The 24015-nt window shown below is 38.1% G+C and overlaps 1 long non-coding RNA gene across 1 annotated transcript in view; it reads right to left on the reverse strand.

Moving 5' to 3' along the window:
- LOC103278908 (uncharacterized) overlaps positions 1-19187 on the reverse strand; it is a 193391-nt gene extending 174204 nt beyond the window's left edge. Inside the window, exons 1-2 of the long non-coding RNA XR_010006706.1 lie at positions 18845-19187; positions 12816-12934 (exon numbers count right to left, since the gene is read on the reverse strand). This is a non-coding gene — a long non-coding RNA (uncharacterized LOC103278908). The remainder of the gene's footprint in view (positions 1-12815; positions 12935-18844) is intronic.
- Positions 19188-24015: the final 4828 nt, after the last annotated feature.

Consider the following 24015-nt stretch of genomic DNA (forward strand, 5'->3'; position numbering starts at 1 on the left):
CTGTGTTCTCTTGCTGCTCTGAAATTAATGCAGCAGTATTAAAAATCTCATGTTGCTAGTTTCATCGAGTGAATGGAATCCAATAACTGAAACTGATGAAAGGACTCCTTTGGAATTCAGAGATAAGCAGACATGCATTGCATTTGGCAAAAACCAGGAACATCTACCTGTTCATGAGTGCCCATCAAATCCAATTTTAGGAAGGGAGGGAAAAGTCACTCAGCATTGTATTTATACTTCAGTGATCTAAAATTCCACTAAAATAAGCTTACTCATTTTCTTCCCCAGAAGGTCCTTGAATTCACAATTCTGTTGTTCTCATTTGTTCTGCTTTTTCAAGAAGAGAGTTAGCTCTGATGTTGAAGCAAAGTATCCTTAGTAATTTGTAGTCCTTAAAAATCTAGTGTGCTAATTAAGGCTGCTATTAATATCAATCCACTGATTAAAAAATATTTTCAGTAAATAAAAGACCTCTTCACAGTGGCTGCTGGAATTATCATGCATTGTGGCAAATCCAGCGATGATACACGCCCTGTATCTCCCAGCTTACCAGCAGGGCGATCCCATGAGGGAAAGCGTCAATCATCTGGTTTCCCCCCATTGTTGCAAGGCAACACAGAAAGCCTCCCGTGTTGCTGCTGCAGTGGCATGCTCCACTTTGCCACTCCTTTAAGCACAGAGCCCTGCTGGAAGTAGTAGTGCATAGTTTAATGGGAGCCGGTGGGATTTATTCTTAAAGTGGCAGTAAAGTGGAGCATGCCACCAATTCTTCCCCATCTGACGTGGTTGAAAGAGATGTCCAATTGAAAAAGTACACAGTTAGAACCTGTATATTTAAAAAGTATATCTAAACATGCTTTAGTTGATCTGAAAATCTGCATGACTGGAATATATATGTTTGAAAAAAGTGCACACACTTGTTATTAATTCAACTGACTTATTGTGATACTATGAATGAGAGATCTCAAAGAGTGTGCCTCCTCAACAGCTCTGTTCAAGTCTCCCAAACTCAGATGTATGTATGTTTGTATTTAAAGTATTCCTGTATTGCATCACAGCCCACAAAGACTCCCAAAGCAATGAACAATAACATGAATTAAAACAATGCAAAAATCAAATGAAAATACAGTGTTCCCTCATTACTTCGCGGTTCACTTTTCGCGAGTTCGCTCTTTCACAGTTTTTCAATAAACTCTAAAAAACTAAATTAAAAAAAAAACTACAATTTACAACCTTAGGAAGGGAGGAAGGAGAAGCCAAAGGGAGAGAAAAGGAGCCCAAGCAGCAACGGGAGGAGAAGGAGGCAATTTATCAACACACGATTGGTTAATAAAGACTTAAAATATTGTATAACTACTAAAATAATGTATAAATATTAAAATAAATATAGCATCCCTACTTTGCAGATTTTCACTTATTTCAGGTGGTCCTGGAACCTAACCCTTGCGATAAGTGAGGGAACATTGTATATTAAAATTTAAAACACCTAAAAGCAGTCTAAATTAATCCTAGAATCTAGTTTTTGAAATCTCAAACATTGAATGTCATGTAGAACAGCACTTGGCTACCTGCCAAAACTTTAAAAATAAAGATGGGACCAGCCTAACTTTCATGGGCAGAGAAGTGCTGCCTGTTATGTGTACCCACTAACATAACAACAACAACCATAACAACAACAACTACTACTAATACTACTACTACTTTATTCTTATATCCCGCCCCATCTCCCTGAAGAGACTCAAGGCAGCTTACATGGGAACCAAGCCCAGTAATGCAACAATAAAATACAACAACATAAGATACATTCAAATGAATTAATACATAAAAACATATAAAAATAATAAAAACATAAACTCAACAACAACCAATAACCAGCTGGTCAGAATGGGCATGTTCAAAAATTGAAGGCAAAAAGCGATCCTAATCAACCATGGCATTGTGATAGAACACAGGGCTAGATAACACATGACTTTGAAGATTTTCCCTTTTTAAAAAAATAAAAAGTAATATGGAGAGGTCAGAGACAAGGCTTTTCTGTGTAATGGTTCAGAACATGTGTGACAATGGGGGGAAAACTGAAAAACATATGTGATAGGGAGACAGAACATGAAACAGCATGATTGGTATGATTCCCTTTGCTAAACAGACAGTCCCCAACACTTCTCAAGGCCCATGTGATGAAGTCCTAAAGTGCATTCCACATATTAGCATGTTTAAGAGAACTACTGTTTGTTTCTGTGTTGTGGGAAAATACTTTAATCCTCTGAATAATTATTAGAGCTTTATGAATCTTCATTTTGGTCCAGTTTATCATTTCTAATCCATATGAATGACCTGCCATCTCTGTGCATCAAATCATTAGAAGCAATTTTTACAAATTATACAGTAATTTATTATGGGTCTGTTAAAATCTCTGCATCTATTTGGTGCCTTGGTTTCAGGCATGATCAGTGTCGATGATTTGACAGAGTTAAATAATTCATCACTGGAAACAAAACAGAGATTGACAAACTGAGAGCTTTTATACTGAGTGAATTAATCTTATGAGAGGAGATGTGGTATATCTCTCCAGCAAGGAAATGAGTTGAAGCACTAAGCTATGAAAATTTCAGCTAATGTGCAAGTGACTAAGGCTGATCTGATCAGTATCGTTAGAAAACAAATTCAATAAAGTTCACATTTCTGTATGAAAAATACATACGTTATATTACATGAAATTGGCAAAGGTACAGTGACATCTTGCCTTAATAATTTGTATGTTTTCAATACTTGTGATTTATTTCATAGGGGAAATATTCAGCTCCATGCTCATGCTGTACATCACACTGTGTGGAAGGAGTTGCTTTTTCTGGGAAAGACCAGGTGACTATATGTTAGACACAGCTGCCTCTGGATGTTGTGCATTGGAGACAGAGTGTGGTGATATTACGCTTTTCTTTGTTGTTGATTTGTTTTCTCTGTTCATTAGGGAGTTCAAAGGGATTCACCTGCATGTTATGATCATTCAACATTGTGAGAATGACCTAGGTTTGTTGAAAGTCAAGGTCTTATTCTTCAGGTTCTGTATGATCTTAGGGTCATTGATACCAAATGACTGGAGATATCATTTTTGTTATCTGCCATCTTGCTAACTTTGGGGAGGTGATGGTTATCAATGTTGCATTGATCAGGAGGTTTAACAGGGAAATCCATAGTCCTCTCTTTAGGGGCTTGGTCATACTATCTTCTACACCCCAGCATAATATTTTAAAACCTTAAATAGTACAGAGCAGACAGTGTGCACATACACTTAGAAGTGAGAAAGTGAAGGTATGGTATATTACTTTTATGGGATGGTTTCAAAATGGTGCCTTCACTCTGGAATCCCACAGCTAAAGATAAGAAAATTAGTCAAAGAATAGTGGAAAAGGATTAATGTATTTATAAACTAAAATATAATTCAAGCTCTTATGGCAGTGGGTGAAAATTTATGCTTTTTGCCTACCATAGCTCATGATTTACCTTACAAAAATAAAAAGTTTCATGATTTTTTTTGAAACCTACACTTCTTATCCACTTTAATAAACATTGTTCTCTTGCTCTCAGCTTGTCACTCTCTGATAATTCTCATTCTTCAGTTCCACTTTCTTTTACAGATTGATTCCCATATGGATGCCAGAGACAGTCTTCAAGGTAAAAGTTTGAAAATACAGTTTCTGGGGAAATGAGAAGCCCCTATATAGGATGTAGAAAGACCACCTGGATGTAAAGAAGACCCCCTTCCAAGTTGCTCTTATGTCTTCTGCCTTAATTAAATTATAAATTAATATTATAATTTCTCTGTCCTAATAAAAGGGGAAAGTAGTTTTTCAAAACTGAGAGAATTAGGGTTTTGAAAAAGAATTTTGTGAAAAGCAAATTCCTCCACTCCTCCCCCCTCCCCGACCCCGTTGACCCAAACACAAAACTCAGGCATGTTCAGTTTGGGATAACAGAGGTCACAACTTGAAATTTTTATGGGTTACAACTGAAATAGGGTTGCCAGACACACATGGATCCTGGATCACAGCATTGGATAGCCCGCAGAACTGATGGGAAGCCAATAGGGGGCTTAGTGCAGCCTTCTGTTCAGTGCTTCTTTGGGCTCCCTGCACCACCACTCCCCCTGATGCTCAATAGGATGAACCCTCAACTGAGGGCAAACTAGCCAGATCCAGGGCCCATGTGAACCGCCCCCAAGTTATGACAAATAATCAAAGCCCAAACAGAACAGGTAGTACATCGAAAAGAACAACAAGAACTGAAGGTGGGAGGGAGGGGAACCCTCGAAGGCAACTGAGCTGAAGAGCTGCTGGGCTGCCTTAAATACCTGGCATGTCTTCCCTCAGGTCCAGTCATGGTAACAAATCAGATTGAACTAGGAGGTTCAATCTGATTGGCTGCTTGTTATGCACCAGACACCAAAGGAAGATGATAGAGTGCCCGTTCTGCCTCATCCCTGCATGGTAAGTTGGGCATGGTATTAACAGGGACGTACACAATGTATTGTCTCTTTAGCACTCTCTTATTTATGTAATTCATAAGCCTGGCTGGCATCCTGTTCAGCAGTTAAAAGATCATAAATTGTTCTCATATTCTTATAAATATTCTGGATTCGTTGTAGTCAGTGATTGAACATAATCCCAAAAACCTATCTTTGTAGCCTAGCAACATCTTAACAGAGGCAACACTAAAGTACTAAGAAATTATGCCTGTAGTGCTTTCCCAATTGTGGCATGCATTGAGGCAAGCCATTGGGACACTACCCCAAGAGATCTCTCCAGCTACCTGCTCTTGATAAACCTTGTGATCAGGAGAGCACTGCACATGTCATTCCACAGTACCTCAAATTGCAGTGGCTCAGAAACATTCAAGTCAAAGTATTTCCAGTCTGGAAAGATAACTTCTCATGGCCTGTTATTCTCAGACATACTTAGTGACATCACCTTACTTATCAATTTTGGGGACTGAAATTTGGGGCCTGGAATGCCCTGGCAGCTCTATCCTATTATCTGATCTAATAAATTGTAATGTAGTAATGACACCCATATAAATCCCAAAAACTGTTGTACATGTGTGAGAAGGACTCAAGGACGTATTTGATTGAATAGCAAAGTGATACAGGTATAACTATAACCTTCAAATTAGAATACCTTCACCAAGATCATCTTGTGTCAATCACATTATATATGACAAGTTCAACATTTTCTCTGCTAGCAGATAGAAATATTGACTTCCATGCATGTCATAATCAAATCTTATGTTATTATGCTAGTGGGATTTTCCACTTCATCAATATTCAGTAGAATCCTAGTCCTTGATTTGCTGCTCCCAAAATACACTTGTGAATAAATGACCATGACCATTATTTCAATTTTACCTTTACAGTCGGCACAACTGTAAAATACCTACTCCTTGTATTCAGCTGTTTACTTTCTGATTTCAGTTTAATTACTTTCAAAAGTTCCAAAGCAGAAGCAAAAGGAGCTGACTTGGATATCGTTTTAGGTTAGATCCAGGGAGATGAACAATTTGTGCATGTAGTCAAAAGTGCCTTATCTAATTCTACAGGATAAAAGTATGCCATTCCCGAGATACAATAACTGTTTGAATACACACGTTTCTGAAATCTCTGCAGTTATATCCAGAGTAATTTTTCTGCTCCCTTCAAATGATAATTGTTCAATCTTTACAGAGCTAACTTTACATGGGCAAAGTATAGCGAATGTAATCAAGACTTTTTAGTTCCACTATTTGTTGCTGAAATTTGGTCAGATCTATTATTGTTATTTGTTACACCCAGATATAAACTATATCTACTGAGAAGAAAGTCCAGTTGGCTTCCATTGAACATTTCCATGTGTATTTGTTTGTAGACATTCTTTTGATTTTCAAAATAAATTATTTCATATTTAACTACGTTCTTTCCATCGGGGCCCATGAGACCATTTTTTATTTGAACTTCCCTCTCATTTTCTTTGGAGATATCAAAGAGCATATTCATAGAACCACATACACACACACCTTGGTAGTGTGGAGGCAGCTGGAAGGTGCCAAGCCTCCCCCCAACTGTTCTCCCACTGCGGCTAAAAGTGAGGGGCTGATGCAACACTCCTTGGCAGATACCCCCATCAGAGCCTAGGGAATATAAACACAAATAAACCACTGCTGGTGTTTGTGGAACTGGAGTCTTTGAAACTACATGAATCTGAGAGATGGCCATGCCATTTCCAGCCGCATTTGTTTCACAGCCCTTGAATTTATGTTCCCTAACATGTATACATTTTGACAAAAAGAAAGAAAGAGAACTGTTTCTTTATTATTACTCTGACACTATTCTGTAATCTGTATAATTCACTTTCCAGCTAATTTGTATATAATAGCGATTCAGGCCTCTAAATATTTAGAATTCTAAATCAGAAAGTCTACAGAGATGAAGGAGCCAAGAAGCACTTAGATTAACAGAGATCTTTATTAAGAAAACAATGCTATAGTCTATCACTCTGTTATTTATTGTTATAATAAACCTAAGCCTCTGCTGTACACTTCACGATTACATTATAGAAAGCACAGAACAATCTTAATAAGATTCCATAAGGATTAATAGGTGTTTACTATATCTATGGTAATGTTTCCTATTAGATTATCATTTGTAAATCTGTAAAATGAATGAGAACACTATGGTATTGAAATCTAGGAAGAAAGATCTTGGGTAATTTATCATAAATCATTGCTATTTGATTATTGCCCAGAAGTTGTTGGTGATCAAGAATTGTAAAAAATATCTATGCTGCTGTTTAAGAAGTCTGTCACAACATCTGAGAATGAAATAAAAGCTATTCCTATAATAATAAATAATAAAACTTTATTTATATACCACCCTATCTCCCGGATGGAACTCAGGGCGGTTTCCAATCATAAAACAACACATACATTATATAGCAACATAATAACACATTAAGCAAAGTAAAACAATACAATTATATAGCAATAAATAACTTACACGACCTGATCAAGGGGACGGGAACCATAAACCCAATTCAAATGTATCATTTTAGGCTAGATAAATCTTGTGCAATATATTCAGGCCCAGAAATCGGTGGTATTCCAATGTAATTACTCAAAAACCTGCCGACACCACCAGGTCTTCAGTTCCTTACGGAAATTGGATAATGTAGGGGATTGCCTGATCTCTTTTGGCAGTGCATTCCAGAGCCGGGGGGCCACTACCGAGAAGGCTTGTTCCCTCGTCCCCACCAGCTGCACTTGAGACGGTGGTGGGAGCATGAGAAGAGCCTCCCCGGATGATCTCAAGGTCTGCACTGGCTCATAGGAGATGACACAGAGACGATTCTAGCTTACTGAGGGTATGCTCAATTCCAGCCACAAGGGGAGCAGCTGCTTCATCATCCACTCTGGCATCTTGATGGATACTTCCTCATTCCAAACAGGAGCTGGACGAGTTTTATGGTGTCGTAAATTAGTTAAATTTGCCTCCCTGCAGAGCAGTACCTAAATTCCTACTTGATAGATGCAACTATCTTTCGGTTGCTTAGGTCAACAACGAGCAAGGGCTATTTTTTTATTTTAATTGTCGGGTGCTCACCCCGGCACAGGCTGGCCTCAAACTCACAACCTCTTGGTCAAAGTGATTTATGGCAGTTTTCTACTTAACCAGCTGCACCATAGTCACATTCTATTTCTGCTTTGGGCTTGGCCCCATGTTAGCCACCCTGAGTCCCTACAGGGAGATGGTGGCAGGATAGAAAAATAAAGTATTATTATTATTATTATTATTATTATTATTATTATTATTATTATTATCCCCCATTCTGTATCATTGTATCTACATGGTTGCATCAGAATCTGGATTGCTCCATAGTTACTTCATTCGCTGAGCTTTGTCTAGTCATCCTAACTTCATAATTAATCATGAATATACTTAATTTATATACAAATCTGAACCGATCCTAATAATATGTAATATGTATGTAATATGTAATTAGTGGTTTAATAGAAACTGCTGAAGTGAAGGCTCTCATCATGACAGTCCTTAGGTGAAACCTCAAGGAGACTCCAACATGTATGAAGTTGTATTGATTTGTATTTTTAAAAAGAAAATAATCTAGCAGTTTTGTCTGCAGTAGTACTGTATATACTCATGCATAAGTCTAAAAAAAATCAGTCTAAAATGGTTCAGAAAATCTAGGTCTGCTTATCCACTGTAACTCAACTCTTATCAAAAACGATACCAGTTCCTTCTCTGAATAGAGTGCCAAATGAAAGCTATTAGTCCATCCTGGGATAACCTAAAAGAAGCACTGATCCCCTCCACTCTTCTGACATGGATCCACTTCTGGCCTTTTTGAATTCACAGGAAGGACAATGGGGTGGGGGAGGGGGATACATACCAAAATTCATACCCCCCCCCCCCAAAAAAACTGCTCTCAACTTATACATGAGGTCAACTTATACAAGAGTATATACAGTGGGTCTTTTGTACAGAAAATGCATCTTGGTTACTTAGGATTACAGCAGAAATATTCTAATAATCTATATTACTAGAGTTATAGGAAAATACATTTCCTCTCTTGATACTGTGGTATTGCATCTAACTCAGAATGGAAATACTTTGTGAAAGGTATACACAAAGTTATATATGTGGCATAAAGTTGAAACTGAATAGCTGAGGAAGATAAATAGATAATATTTAGTTTTTGCTTGCAGATAGCAAACCTAAATTGTATCTTCCTTTCCTACTGTGGCAAAAAAAACAAGTATTGATAGTTCCTAAATGATATCACAGTAATATCTTAAATTTTCCCATTTGTTTCTGATAGCTTGTTGATCAACTATTTCCCATTAAATATATTTAAATATTTAATTTTTCTCTATTCTTCCTCCCCCCTGACATTTGCATTTTCTCTCATTTCTTTGTATTGTTCACATTTAGTCCTGTCTCTCCCATTATTCATACAAGTACAAGGTGCTTTGTAATTTAAGGTTTGAATCTTATTGGCTACTTTGAATTAGAGGAAACATCCTAAATCAATTGTTGGATTGTAAGTCAATGCTAACATACATTCTATTGATCTAATCAGTCTGCTCTGACTAACCAGCACAATGAGGTACAGTAATAGTGATGTAAAAGAGCACTAGGTTCACTTCCGGAATGAAATAAGGTATTTTAAAGTCTACATTAGTTTAAATTAGGAAAAATGCACAAGCAATGTGGTTGATAATAATTTTGCCACTGCATATAAACTATAAAAAGGTTCCCGGAATATCACCGTACCTTGGAATAAGGTATGGAGATACCTTGGAATAATTGAAATCTGATGCCTAGATTTTGATTGATTAGTGATATTCTAACCTGGAAAATCTTATTCAAAAAACAACATTTGTTTTGTTTTAACATTATGAAATAAAGAACTTCTCTGAACTAACACAAGTTTTGGTCCCTCCATGGAATAAATGTAGTCCGGTGACAAGGTGCAAATGACTCCAAGAAGTTTCAGTAGAAACAATGCCTATTTTATTACTTCATCTAAATTTATCACCCCTAAGACCGGAGCCCCCAGTGGCACAGTGGGTTAAACTCTTGTGCCAGCAGGACTGATGACTTTAAGGTTGGGTTGTTCATCTGAAGGTGGCCAGTTCAAATCCAGCCCAGGGAGAGTACGGATGAACTCCCTCTATCAGCTCCAACTCCATGCGGAGACATGAGAGAAGCCTTCCACAAGGATGTTAAAAACATCAAAACTTCTGGGTGTCCCCTCGGCAACATCTTTGCAGACAGCCAATTCTCTCACACCAAAAGCAACTTGCAGTTTCTCAAGTCGCTCCTGACACAGGAAAAAAAATCACCTCTAAGAAAGAAACTTTAATCATTATTATTCATGGTGATTAGAGTATTATCTTAGCACAATATGTGCAAATATTCATGAAGAAGGTGTTTTTTTTTTCCCTTTCATCCATTACATGAGCAAAGTGGGAAATATACTGCATTTCATCAATTTTGCTCAAGCAGAATAGCTTTGTTAGCACCTGAATTGCCCCCGATATGTCAATATGAAAGCAGATTAAAAATATGTAAAATTGATTTCTAATCATTTTGCTTTCAATATTTTAAACATCATCTGATATATAAAACATGCTTATGGTGACTAATTAAGACATGTACACATTCATGTCATTTTATACTGAGTGCAGGGGATAATCATATGGCCTTCTTGTTCAGAGCCATTAAAAGCAGGAAATGTTCTTTCAACTCACCTAAAAAAAAATTATTTGTGAGCTAATTGCAAAGTTGTATGACAACTCTGAAAGGCTTGTTAGTGCTATTTTTGTTCATTTTGTCAGTCTCTGAAGTTTCCTTCCAGAAGTTAGGGCTTCTACACATATGTAAAACAAAACAAAATAAATTTGTTTTGGAATGTGGAATGATTTCAGTCACTTACAGAGACAGAAGGAGAGTGATAATAAGACATTACGATGAAAGCAGCGAACTACATAGCGGGAAGAGAAAAGAAGCAGGCACCACATTTGCAAACTCCTAGATTGAATATTGGCGACAGAACTTAGATACATCTTTGAACATAGCACATTCATTACATTTGCTTTGCAGTGATTGTTTGGTTTGTTTGAGAAAATAGGACTAGTGAATTTAATTATGAATTGAAATTGCAAATACTGAAATACTATATGTTTGTATCCCAAGATATTTTGCTTCTTTCAGCACATGATGAGATTGATGTTTTGTCTATCATGGTGCTATGGGAAATACAACTTTGGTTGTGCTTTAAAATGGGATCTTGGTATGAACAATTTACATAGTATATGTCAAAAATTATTTATTTAACTTAATATTTAAATGTAATACAGTGTGACTCATGTATCCATATGACTAGTATCCACAATTTCCTTTATCCATATAAAATATGGACAAAATGTTATCTCTTGATCTTTTCTATATTATGTAGCATGATTCTATGCTATTTTGGGGCCATAGACCCCAGTATGATTCACTATGATATGCAATTTCATATATCCATTAAAAAAAAAACCTGAGAACATATCCTCCTAGATATGACAGTTGTACCATAATTAGTGTTTGGTCACATTAATCCGGTTAGTGCAGAAAAGTGAAATCTTGAATGAGCTACTTTTAAAAATGAAACTGAGTTATCTAACTGAGTTACAGAGTCAGGGATAGGAAAGGGAACAACCGTTGAAACTGGACTTGATTGGATTTTTCCTCTAGGAATCCAAGTTTGAGAAGCAGGCCAACATGTTAACAAAAATAGACTGGTCTGAGATGGCTCGGCCTTGAAATGCTGGAAAGGAGTTAAGATTTTACTTGCTACAGTATATACCATGCTAAGCAGCCGTGAGGGAGATCAGAATTAAATAGTTAATAAAGTTTATTGTGATTGAGTGAGCAAATGGTAGGATTAGACCTAGCAATGTGGATGATATAATTTTAAAGAATCCTAGAGGAAACTAAGACTGGAATAATTGTGAAAAGTGATTTTTGTGGATGAATGCAAACATTTTCTAGATACACAACTTTATTCATTGTCTAACAATTTAATGTATTTCATGAAATTCATTCCCACCTTTTTTTTAGTCATATCTTCATAAACTTGTTCACCCCTCATTTTTTGAAGGTTCTGGTACCATACATACATATTAAGACATTTACAAGTTTTAGCCCAACAATACTGAAGAAAGTAAGGTCTAGAATAATTTTACTTCTGGTATATGGCAGATCTAAAATCATTCTATTTCTGACACACGTCAGACCTAAAATCATTCTGCTTCTGATGCATATCACTTTTGACTGTGTTTTTCCAACGCCTACCTCATTTTGTCCTGTCTTTGTATTAATCCATGAAGTAATTCATTTAAATAAACATAGCAAAAGCACATGGATTAGAATGTAGAATCTATGTATTTTTCTGGGAAATGCAGAGCAGAACAGTTCACAATGAATGTAAAAATATAAAATCCTTCAAGTACTCCTAGTACTATTTAACATAGTATCATCAGTAATGGTTTATCCAAATGTGAGGACAATATATACAGGTCTGTTTCTTTTCAAGATTCACTGCTGTTTTTCAAGAGACAATGCTTTTAACAGATACGAGACACATTCTGAAATTAATATTCATTCTTGTCAGTTCTTTTGTAGACAGATGTATTTCTACTCTATTACTCCATATAGTTTTTTTGCAGACACCTTTCTCCAATACATCAAAGCAACTATCAAGAAACACTTGCTACCTTGATATCATGTCTTTTCCATGCTTCAGTGCTCCTGAAAAATAATGCATCCTCCCAACTCTTGATGTCTCTCATTGTGACAGCATTTTTCACTTTGAGATAACTAGTGTGCACTTTAACATGCAAAAGCAAGAAGCAAGCACTTTACGTCATTTTAAATATAGAGACATCCTGCCCAAATGCTGCAAACAGATTCCAGAGTACTTTGAGGGAAGGGACTGTGCATCAATCAAATGTAACATGGCAGGAAAACTAGGTCAAGGCAGACTAATTATACACACTCACAATATGTGGCCAAAACAGCCCCAAGTCTGCAACTGAACTTTCACATTGTGTTTGAGGGGGAAAACACTTCTTGCTTTCATTTCTTGTGAACTGCAAATCTAAATTTACAAGTTGAAGACCCTCAGGGAATCAAAGAAAGGGGAAGTAAAGATTCGTGCTGAGTGCTGACTGCTCAGGTTGCCATCTTGTAAAAAAAAAAAAACTTTCCAGTTTACCTCTGTGATTACCTCTTTTTTCTTCTACTGTTTTCCCACAGTTGAATTTTAGGTTGTAAGTTTCTTGAGACTTTGATACCATGCCCACTGCTGCCGCTGCATGCACAAATCATCCCCATCTGCTCCTGAATCTGTTGTACAAGATAAAAAAAGTCTATCATCTAAAATAGGCTTGTCCAACCCATGGCCCAGCATGACTATAAATGCAGACTAACACAATTGTGAACTTACTTAAAACATTATGATTTTTTTTGCAATTTTTTTGTAATTCTATTCCATGGTTTTCAAGCATGACCCTTGTAGATGACAATGAAACAGAATGGAATAATCTGAGTATGTTATGTTCACACGTATCAGTATTATCCTTAATTCACATTATAATTGCAAACAGTTTGGCAAGAAGAAATGAAAAACTGTTAAAATTAACTAATGAAATTAAGACCAAAAGAACTCTGTTGCAATGTTACATGAAATGAATTGTGAAAAAAAATTAAAGTGTGTTTTCTGCACCATGCATAAGGCTTTCATGTGCCATACACTCTCACTGTTTGTAAGCACTAGGGGTGTGCAAAACATCAAAAGTCAATTTCATTTTAAAATATGAATTTTGTATGCCCCCTCGTTTCCTTTCATAATTGTTTCTATTCTATCTTGAGAGGTCCATTTTGTTTCAAATTCAAAATTCCAAAATTTTGTTATTTCATTTTGTTACTTTGTCCATTCGTGCTGATGGGAACAATTCCAGGGCTCATTTCATCATCATTTTTATGGCCATCAGAATGGAACTTGCTACACATATAGGACACATTTACTACTGTAAGCTCCTCAGGATTCAAAATGTTTTGCTCATCCACTGATTTGGGGAATTTTAAACAAGTTTTTATGAACAACATTTTTTTTAAAAACCCTACAAGAGCTATCCCCTTGAATGTGTCTACAATGACACAACATAAGCAGGGCATCATTTCTCCAAAGTTTCAGAAGGATTTGCACATCCACTGATTTTTAAGGGGTTTTTTTTTGTTCAATTTCAGCACCTTGGCTGAGTAACACTCTCTCTCAGTCTAGTTTTGACATTGGTTTTCTAATTTTTTAAACAGCTATCAGAATGAAACTTGTCAGTTGTCACACTTTTACTACAATAGTACTACAATTGATCCCAAAAATGACAAAAGAAACGAACAGGTAGGTTGGTAGATTAGAATTATCAACTGACCACAAAATATTTGTAATATGTCCCTGCAGCAGCTTGCCAAGGGGTTTTCCTCTCAGGAAACAGAAAATAAAGCAAACACTGCAATTTCTAGAATTATACTTTTGAAGCAATAATATATATTCAATGTGGGAAAGGAAAGCGAGGAAAGAGGTTGGTAGTTGCAGTTGGTACTTGGTACTACAATTGCCCCAAAATATGGCAAAAGAAAGGAACAGGTTTGGTAGGTAGACTATAATTAAAATAGAATTAAACAGAAAAGAAAGCAAGCAGTTTGTAGATTTAATTAATTTTAAATTAAAGCAACCAAAGGGGGAAAAATGGAAAAAACCCCAAATGAATCCTAAAAGGATCCTAAGCTATTGAAGCAGTCAACTGCTAGCTGCTTCTAAAAGGATCCTAAGCTGCTAAGCTAAAAAGCTACTGCATGCAAATTGAGCTCCTGTGCTACCCTCAATATCCCTCCCAACTCCCACAATGGTGACAGAGTATTTATGTTTCCCTGTATTTAAGGGAAACAACAACAGCGACTCTTCTCTTCCCCTCTTCCTCAGTCCTAAAAGGCTAAGAAGAGCATGTGGCATGGCAATTTTGGCTGCGCCTCCCAGGAGGGTTTGCTTGCACTGAAAAACAAGCTGATTCATGGAAAATTAACAAACTTTTTACGAGAACTTTGTAAATAGGTGATTTGATTCATTTGTGTTTAGTGGGGGTGCTGCTTTGGCTTTTTAAATTGGGTTGTAAGTACAGATTTATTGAAAAACTTACAACCCGCGTCTGAATTTTTGCGCAGCTCAATTAAGCATGCATGGTTTCAGTTTTTAAGGAAGTATGAAGTCCAAGACAATTCTTTTTGCCTGGGTATGGGCGACACTCTCCGCTCGGATGTTTTGCAAATAAGGACACAACACATTGCAGATTTTTGGGTATAAATTGGCCACAACATTTTATTGGATACAGGAACAAGGGTTGGCAGCCGTGCATGGGTCCCGGATTGATGATCGGTCAGCCCGTTGCTGCTCGATCCAGAAAGAAATCGCAGGCACGACCGAAACCATATCCGGTAATCGGTACCAACGCGCCGCTCAGTGACCGCGATACTACTCCCTCCTCCTACCAATGAGGGGGAGGGGAGTAAGCATAGCTGATCTGGGGCCCATGCCACACACCAAAGCCAGAGTTGTGACAAAACGATAATAACGATAACAATAACATGATGAACTGTAGGGTGGGTGGGATGGCAAGCAAACGAACGGCCAACTGCTGCTCTTCGCTCCTCGGGGGTTGGGCAGCGGCGGGGGCCCGCCCCTTGAGGAGCGCCTGGCCAATGGTGGGCAGGGGCGGTCCCGCCTAGGATTGGCCCAGACGCCCCGCGGCGGGAAAGTTTCCCGCCGCCCCAAGGGCCTCTGGGAAGAAGAACCCCACCATGGCCTCCATGACCAGGGGGGCGGGGCGCCCTCCCCTGCAACAGGCCTGGCCTGGTGAGTCAGGCCATGCTTTTTCTTCCAATGTGGCCCAGGGAAGTCAAAAGATTGCACACTCCTGATATAAAGGATTGTATCTGAGAGGGTAAACATTGGAGTCAGGGAATGCACACCCACAATACATATCCCCAGCTCCAATTGTATGCTTTGGAATCCTTTGCCTGGGGAACATTACCCTACCACATCTGAGGGCTGGAGGCACCCAAACAATGCCTTCAGTAAAAATGAATTAATTCAGAACAAACCAAGGTACCCTGAAAGGCCCAGGTCTAATGGAGAATTGGGCTTATGAGGACTCACTACTGGGAAAACCTGGGGATGAGAGCCTCCACTGCAATCCCACACCTTTTGGGCTCCTGGACTTTTCCAGGAGAACTCAAGGGGAGGGTTTATGGCAGCCAGGAACTATTTAAAGTAAGTTTTAGGGGCTAAATTGAGGGCTTGGGGTGGCTTCATGTCATTTGTCTCAGGATAGCATGTAGCCACCCCGCTGGGCAAGCCCGGGTTTGGGTGGGTAGGTGTGGACTGGATACTGCACTGAAGCAGATTATTTAAATTCTCCTAAGCACGGATTTCAGTCCTGTGTGGAAAGGCCCTGGGTTCTGGAGTGGGTGGCAGCTTCAGTATCTCACAATTTTCATTTTTCTTAATAGCTTTTCAAATGCGGCCCCTTTGCAGTTCAAAGGGGCCCGGGCTGTGGCGCAGGCGGGAGAGCAAGCCAGCTGCAATTAACTGCAATGAATCACTCTGACCAGGAGGTCATGAGTTTCGAGGCCCGCTCGGAGCCTATGTTTGTTTGTCTTTGTTCTATGTTAAAAGGCATTGAATGTTTGCCTATATGTGTAATGTGATCCGCCCTGAGTCCCCTTCGGGGTGAGAAGGGCGGAATATAAATGCTGTAAATAAATAAATAAAGAGTCTTTTGTGGGATGGGGGGTCAATTAGGACTGACAAAAGTACTTACCCACTATCTAATTACTCTTTGTAGTATCCAATGGATTTAGTAGAAACAAGACCTAAAAACCTTAGAGCCCCATCCTTTACTGGGATGAGAAATTAGTGTTCTCCTATATAATATTCCTTGACCTGATGTACTTTCTTGTTCTGTATTACAATATTTTTGTCAATGGTCCTCAATATTGTGTTATTTTTAGACAAACGAATGTTTTGGCTCCCATAGGACCATTGGTTAATTTTATTCTTTCCTCCTAACATTCTCAATCTAGGGTTACATCTATACTGGCAAATTAATGCAGCTTGACAACACTTTAACTACCATGGCATAATGTTATGGAAACATGGAAGTTGTAGTTTGGTGAGACACCAGCACTGTGTGTCGGAGTAGGCTAAAGAACTTACACATCTACAACTTTCATGATTCCATAGCATTGAGACATGGTAGTTAAAGTACTGTCAAACTGCATTAATTCTACAGTGTAAATGCACCCTAGGTCTCTCTTTCTCCATTTCCAAATAAAATCCTCCAGAGATTCATAAATACCAATCTTATCTGTTGGTGAGTCCATTCTGCTTTTCAGCTGACAAGCACAGGGGCCGACCTGGATAACAACTAATTATCTTAATCAATTGGGAGCTAATAGTTCATAGCACCTGAAACAATATTTTGAAAATATTCAAACATAGTATTTTTACATGAAACTAATTATTATTTGTTTTCACAATAATATAATGTAATTAATAAAATTAATATGTCAGGAAGTATTCAAAAGTTAATTACAAGATTCATTTTTCATTTCAGTAAAACTGCAGTTAGAACAGAACATTCACAATAAAGGTTTGTGAAAGAAGCCATTGTGAACCCCAGTAATTTCTGGAACATTTTCTTGGAAATGTCTGGCTCACATTAAGCTTCACTAGTAGGTGAGAAGACTGTTTTCTCCAACAAAAGCTGGTATGAAGACAAATTGCAAAGGAGCCAATACTTTATTGAAATAAAAGGTGGGAGGGAGACTAGGGAACTGAGTTTGTAATCAAAAGTAATAGGAAGAGAAGGTCAAATGTTTTAGTCATCCCCATATTTGGACTTCAGGGAAAAGTCTTTCTTGATAAGAAAAACAGAAGAAAGAGGACAAAATAAACTAAGACTTGTCAATGTTTCATAGGAAGTGTTGTTTCCTGCAACCATACACATACGCCTGTATATTCATATGCACAAAAGGAACACTCTCCGTTTTGGGGGAAAGGACAGTACAATTTTTCAGATTTTTGCACAGTATTTTGATATAATATTTCATTATTTGTGGAAAAAATCATTATCTGCCAACAAACATCAGAATATAAAATGGATTGTGTTATCAATGAGTACATTCAAAAGATATTCCAATACAAGTTTAATCAGTCCTCTACAGGTTCATATATTTTGCACAGTCAGGATTACTCATTATTTCTACAACCAGCACTGTAAATGATGCTTCTGCACAAAAATATCACATATGAAACAATCATTCCCAAACCAAAAAGAGTCTTCTAAAAATTAGGTGTACTGTTCTCACAATGGAACAAAAATTGAAAAAATAAATTGCTCTTTCATTCAACAACAACCACCACCACCACCATAATGAGAAATTACAACCCTATTCCTTCTTGAAACATTTAAAAGCTCTGTATAGACCAATGATGAAAACGCAATTTTAACCTAAGGGGCTCAATGTTCAAGACTCTCTACCAATCAAGTGTGGGGCAACTGCCCAAAGTGAGGAGAACTATTTTGGAACATGCCTTCTCACATATTCATTCTTCACCATCTCTCAATCTTACATGTACATGTTCACATATCTCATTCATACATGGATATCATCTGAGAGAACATTTTTCATCTTAACTATACTTGGGCAGCTTTAAACTTCAGTTTTGCTCCTCAGCTAATCATTACCCAGGATGCTATCATAGGGACAAAGATAACAGCATTGCTACATTCCCACAGCACACTCTTCAAGAAACTATTCAAATGGCTGCCAGCTGAGGCATTGCTTTGTGGAGAACTCTGGAACTGCCACCAGTTATCTTTCCTCCATCCTTCTTAGTAGTATCCACAGTTTCAGTGAGGATGGGAATTTTGGGGGAGACAATCCTTATACATCCCATGCAGATTAAATGTGAAAGCTTTCTCCATTACTGATTTAGACACTACTAAGCTAGATGGACTATAATCTCAATTCCAATTATGTCAGAGTCCTGTCCAGTGAGTCTCTGTAAATCAGCCAAACACACAAATATAGTCCAGGGGCAGTTTGAGATCAACACATTAATCAATCAACCAAGCAAAATGGGGAAGAGAATAAGCTGTAAGTCTGTTCCAATATTCCAAAGGCAGGAAATCTCACCAACGTATTTTCCAAGAATAGTTTACAATCCAACAGTCAATTTTTCATGGGTTCAAGGCACAAAGCATCAAGCTGCAGCTAAATACTGACGCTGCTACCAGCAACTAGTTATTCTATTCCAATCTCAGCTATTTATGCAGATCTCTCAAGTGATCCCACCTGCTGGCCCTCTTCTCAGGCAAGTGACTAGATCTCTGCACTTGAATGCCATCTGTTCTTAATTGTAACCAGTCCAGAATACTTAACCCCTGGTCTCCAACTCAAAGTCTTGATCCTGCCCTTTCTCTGAATCCAGAAGAGGGGAAAGTTTTTCATTGTCCACTTCAGGTTGCTGTTGTTCCAAAGTGTGGGGCTCTTCATGGTTTGGCTGCATGTTTTCTTGCTCTGTATTTGAGTCCAACTTGAATGTTAGGAGAAGTAATCCTTCCTCCATATCCTTGTCAGCACTAGCAATGTCAATAAGTCAGTTTTTATAGTCTGTAAATTATATTTTAATGGAGAAAAATCAAATGAACATGCTAACCTTATTCCATGCATGATTCATCCCAATCATGTATAGGGAATGAAAGTGAAGAGGAGAGGCTCTGCATGTGGTCTGGAAAGTGGGATTCCTGATTGCATGGAATTGTAGAGACTCTCCACCTGTTCACTGAGCTAATCTTTGTCTTGCAGTATATATTTATAGAATATCTGAACAATTCATAATTTTTCATGTAAAACCAATTATTTTTGTTAAGTAGCAAATTTTAGAGCTGCCCCAGCTGTCCTTCTCTTTTCTTCTCAGAAATGACAATCAAATAGCAATGTGAACAGAGAGGTTATTTGATAGCCTTGTTGCTACCAATTGAATCATTGTTTCGCAATGTATTGGGAAAGCTCTACTGCATAATGACCTTTATTAAAAAAAGAAATCAAAGGTAAAACGTATGTCAAAAGAGTGCCAATTTAGATTCATAAAATGGCTGTAGTAGTGAACATGTTAGAAGAACTACTGGCTTATGAGAAATGTGGAAAGAAAATCAATAAATATATTTTATGTCATCTGATGACTGCAATGATAAAAGGATATCATGACACAGATTCATTTAACCATATAATGATACATTACAATATTTTGCACAATAATACTGTAATGTATTGATGTAACTTAAAGACTTCTTACTCCAGATTATACTGTTGCCAGCGTTGAATTATTTTACTATACCTGCCTTCCCACTGTCCACAGTGATGAGAAGTTCAATGGGATATGCTATCTTCACTTTGCTTGTTTCTTATGGAATGGAAGCTTCTGGAATTTTTCTAACAGCTGAATTGATTAACAAATTCAATATGCAAAGGGATCTTGTAACCCCTTAGAGACTGAGAAATAGAAGTCAGTAACATAAGCTTCAGAGTAAGTCTTCTTCCTCAGATGCGTGCCTAGATGCTTAGTCAGATTTAGTTTATGAAAGCTTATGCTACAACTGTGTTCTCTCAGTCTCTAAGGTGTTATAAGATCCTTTTGCCTTGTTTGACCTGGAAAGGTTTGGTTTCTTTAGCCAATACTTGACTTATTTATTATTATTATTATTATTATTATTATTATTATTATTATTATTATTATTATTATTATTATGAAGGAGAAGAAGCACAGATCAGATAATAATAATAATAATAATAATAATAATAATAATAATAATAATAATAATAATAATATAATGCTGCTACACAGGTCAGATAATAATAAGCGCAGGTCAGATAATAAAAACAACAATAATTCTGCACAGATCAGGGAATAATAAGAATAATAATGCTACACAGGTCAGGTAATAATAATAAGGTAAAGGTAAAGGTTTCCCCCTGACGTTAAGTCCAGTCATGTCTGACTCTGGGGGTTGGTGCTCATCTCCATTTCTAAGCCGAAGAGCCGGCGTTGTCCGTAGACACCTCCAAGGTCATGTGGCCGGCATGACTGCCAGAGCGGTACCTATTGATCTACTCACATTGGCATGTTTTCGAACTGCTAGGTTGGCAGGAGCTGGAGCTAACAGCGGCCGCTCCCGGGGATTGAACCTGGGACTTTTCGGTCTCCAGCTCAGTGCTTTAACGCACTTCACCTCCGGGAAGTAATAATAATAATAATAATAATAATAATAATAATAATAATAATAATAATAATAACAGACTGACAAAGTTCTGGAACACAACACACCAGACATCACAGTTGTGGAAAAGAAAAAGGTTTGGATCATTGATGTTGCCATCCCAGGTGACAGTCGCATTGACGAAAAACAACAGGAAAAACTCAGCTGCTATCAGGACCTCAAGATTGAACTTCAAAGACTCTGGCAGAAACCAGTGCAGGTGGTCCCGGTGGTGATCGGAACATTGGGTGCCGTGCCAAAAGATCTCAGCCGGCATTTGGAAACAATAGACATTGACAAAATCACGATCTGCCAACTGCAAAAGGCCACCCTACTGGGATCTGCACGCATCATCCGAAAATACATCGCACAGTCCTAGACACTTGGGAAGTGTTCGACTTGTGATTTTGTGATATGAAATCTGGCATATCTATCTTGTTTGCTGTGTCATAATAAAATAATAATAATAATGCTACACAGGTCAGGTAATAATAAGCGCAGGTCAGATAATAACAGCAACAATAATAATTCTGCACAGGTCAGGTAATAATAATACTACTACTAATAATAATAATGCATAAAAAACCACAAACAAAGTTACAAACTTGGCATGATGCTAAATGTCCTTTGAGCAGAAGCTGACCACTTGGAGTGCTACACAGGTCAGATAATAATAAGCGCAGGTCAGATGGTATCTGGTATCACTGTAAGAAGGTGCATTGTGCATGTGGCTGGGCTCAGACCGCATTGTAGTCAGTGGTCTGTGGTTTGCTCTTCTCCACACTCGCATGTTGTGCACTCCACTTTGTGGCACCACTTCCTAAGATTAGCTCTGCATTTCGTGATGCCAGAGTGCAGTCTGTTCAGCGCCTTTGAAGTCGGCCAGCCTTCTGTGTCCCAGGAGAGAATTTATCATCCGGTCTCGGCCACCGATTGAGGTTCCGGGTTTTAGCCTGCCACTTTTGGACTCTCGCTTGCTGAGAAGTTTCTGTGAGTAGCTCTGTAAATCTTAGGAAGCTGTGTCTTGATTTGAGACATTGGCATGCTAGCTGATGATCAGCACACAGGGTACAGTGCCTAAAGACCTTGGCCAGTACTTGAAAACAATTGGTGTTGACAAAATGACCACCTGAAAGCTGCAAAAGGCCACCTGACTCGGATCTGCATGCATTATTCGCCAATACATCACACAGTCCTAGACACTTGGGAAGTGTCCAATGTGTAATGCAATACAACTATCAGCATAGTGATCTTGTTTGCTGTGTATTAATCTTGTGTATCAACTAACAACAACAACAATAACCCAAAGGAACCTCAAAGTGGCAAGTTGTATTCTGTAGTTTTCATATTATTATTATTATTATTATTATTATTATTATTATTATTAGGCCCCTGGTGGTGGCGCAGTGTGTTAAAGCGCTAAGCTGCTGAACTTGCAGACCGAAAAGTCCCAGGTTCAAATCCCGGGAGCGGAATGAGCGCCCGTTGTTAGCCCCAGCTCCTGCCAACGTAGCAGTTCGAAAACATGCAAATGTGAGTAGATCAATAGGTACCGCTCTGGCGGGAAGGTAACTGCGCTCCATGCAGTCATGCCGGCCACATGACCTTGGAAGTGTCTACGGACAACATTGGCTCTTCGGCTTAGAAATGGAGATGAACACCAACCCCCAGGGTCGGTCACAACTGGACTTAACATCAGGGGAAAACCTTTACCTTTTTAAAAAATTATTAATAATAATAATAATAATAATAATAATCCACTTTTTCTCCCCCAAAGGAGCCTCAAAGTAGCTAGTTGTATTCTGCAGTTTCATAGCTCCTAAACCATTGTTGTTGTTGTTGTTGTTATTTGAAACACAACAAAATGAGTCCACAGCAGACACCGTGCTGGCTGTTGTATTGGATCACATTATTATTATTATTATTATTATTATTATTATTATTATTCCACTTTTTCTCCCCCAAAGGAGCCTCAAAGTAGCTAGTTGTATTCTGCAGTTTTCATAGCTCCCAAACTATTATTATTATTATTATTATTATTATTATTATTATTATTATTCCACTTTTTCTCCTCCAAAGGAGCCTCAAAGTAGCTAGTTGTATTCTGCAGTTTTCATAGCTCCCAAACCATTATTATTATTATTATTATTATTATTATTATTATTATTCCACTTTTTCTCCCCAAAGGCGCTTCAAAGTAGCTAGTTGTATTCTGCAGTTTTCATAGCTCCCACATTATTATTATTATTATTATTTCTTACAATTTATCAATAAAAATTATATATGTGTGTGTGTCTTTTAAAACCGTCATGAAAGGAAAGGTCAGCCTTGCATGGCTGGGGCCCCTCACCGGGTGTCTATGGCGAAGCCCTTGGCGGCAGCGCATTGGCGGAGCTCGGCGAAGAACTCCTGCCGGGGCGGAGGGTGCTGGCGCAGGAGGGCCCGCAGACCTCTTTGGCCACCCAGTGGTTGGCCAGGATCATGCACTCAGCATTACGAAGGTTGAGAACCACTGCCTTAGATTTTGCATTTCGGGCTCCTCTTTCGAGTGCTCAGAATGTATTAGGTGCTTTATAAGCTGTTAATAATAATAATTAATAATAAATGTCAAAATGGGATGAGATTGTTACTGGCGCCCTCTCACAATTAATTCCCAGTTAATAATATAAAAGGCAGAGGCTGTTTTAAACTTTATATAATTCAGCATGAATGAATAATAATGAATTGCGATTAATAAAAAACGACCCTGCCAGTATGGCCTTCTGAAAACACTGCCTCGCAAAGCTTAACATTGTTATATAAAGACATAATTAAAGAGTCAAAGCATACATACACACACACACTACTACTACTACGTAGGCTGTTGCTAGGTGAAGTGGCCCTCTGTGATGTCACTGGATTGGCTGTTGCTAGGTGAAGTGGCCTTCTGCGATGTCACTGGAGGAAAAAGGGTTTGGCTGCCACTAAAGGGACTTGTTGAAGGCTTTCATGGCCGGAATCACTGGGTTGCTGTGAGTCTTCCGGGCTGTCTGGCCATGTCCTAGAAGC

Source organism: Anolis carolinensis, chromosome 5, assembly GCF_035594765.1.
Source record: "Anolis carolinensis isolate JA03-04 chromosome 5, rAnoCar3.1.pri, whole genome shotgun sequence".
Taxonomy (NCBI): Eukaryota; Metazoa; Chordata; class Lepidosauria; order Squamata; family Dactyloidae; genus Anolis; species Anolis carolinensis.